Raw genomic sequence first — 1,259 nt, 5'->3', positions numbered from 1 at the left:
AGATGGGACACCCGACTTAACATACTTCTGAATGATGACACAACCTTGAGGCATCATCCTACATGCAAAACATTGGGGACACAGATTGGAACCCAGACAAGACAGCTCAAAGGTGTTCCTTTAAGATATCCTTTGAGCCCAAAGCTATTATATACTTGTATGTGGTTTCACATGAATGGTTCATTGATTTGTGTGTATTTTTTGTATTTGTGCACATTTACACTTGATTAATTTCCACTCCCCCCCCCCCTAATACATACATGTCTGCACATTTCTAATTCAGCTTTCAAAGTGGAAAAAGAAAGGAGTCACTCATTGGTGAAGTATTTTTGACAAAACCATTACCTGAACTTCAAGACCATGATAGAAAATTTCCAATACAATTACAGTCCCTCTTTTTTCTCAGTATGAAAGTACCACCACAGAATGTGAAAAGATTGGCTTTAGATATGGGTTTGTGATGAATTGCGAAAAAAAAAATTATGCCCCTGCAACCAGAGGCTAGAGGCATTATTTTTTGGGGTTGTCCGTCCGTGTGTAGCAGATTTTGGTGACTACAATAACCTGTGAACTACAGAAGGGGTTTCAACCAAACTCGACGCAAGTATCAACTATGATACAAAGATGAACTGATTCAATTTTGGGTTCAATATGTCAAAGGTCATTTGCCCTTTGAAAATCATTTTGCAGATGACAACTTGAGTTTGAAGCATCTGATATATATATATATATATATATATATATATATATATATATATATATATATATATATATATATATCTTTCTCTCTTTCTCTCTTTCTCTCTTTCTCTCTTTCTCTCTTTCTCTCTTTCTCTCTTTCTCTCTTTCTCTCTTTCTCTCTTTCTCTCTTTCTCTCTTTCTCTCTTTCTCTCTTTCTCTCTCATCAGCACATGTATGTTGTTTGTGTTTTTTTTTTTTAATACACCCCTCCATGTTGTTACAACTTGATCTTACTTAAAAATGAACAAAAAAATTCTGTCTACGATGGTGTACGCTGGCCTGGTATCGCTATGTGAACTCGAGCTGCAGCCTCCTGCTGTTACGGGGTTGAAAACACAGCTGACTCACACCTCAAGGACAGTCCCTGTACACAAAACGCACGCCGTAAACCCCTTATTTCCCCTCAATTTCTTGGGGGGAAAAAAGTTTGTCTTCGACATGGGGATTTACCGTATACTGAACCGTCACATGTGTTACTACCTTAAAACAGCTTGAATTTGAATAAAGGTTCATGTGTG

General features: G+C 37.3%; 1 protein-coding gene across 4 annotated transcripts in view; it reads left to right on the top strand.

Annotated features, from left to right (window-relative positions):
* LOC147017664 (uncharacterized) overlaps window positions 1-738 on the top strand; it is a 22,158-nt gene extending 21,420 nt beyond the window's left edge. For all 4 annotated transcript variants that reach the window (XM_085847421.1, XM_085847419.1, XM_085847422.1 and 1 more), the window contains one exon: window positions 1-738. This exon is cut by the window's left edge and continues 1,401 nt beyond it. The gene's annotated coding sequence lies outside the window, so the exon portion shown is untranslated.
* The last annotated feature ends 521 nt before the right edge of the window (window positions 739-1,259 follow it).

Source organism: Eptatretus burgeri, chromosome 11, assembly GCF_056783735.1.
Source record: "Eptatretus burgeri isolate ZD-2024b chromosome 11, Ebu_testis_v1, whole genome shotgun sequence".
NCBI classification, from domain to species: domain Eukaryota; kingdom Metazoa; phylum Chordata; class Myxini; order Myxiniformes; family Myxinidae; genus Eptatretus; species Eptatretus burgeri.
The sequence above is the reverse complement of the archived record's forward strand: the minus strand, read 5'-3'. Positions and strand labels throughout refer to the sequence as shown.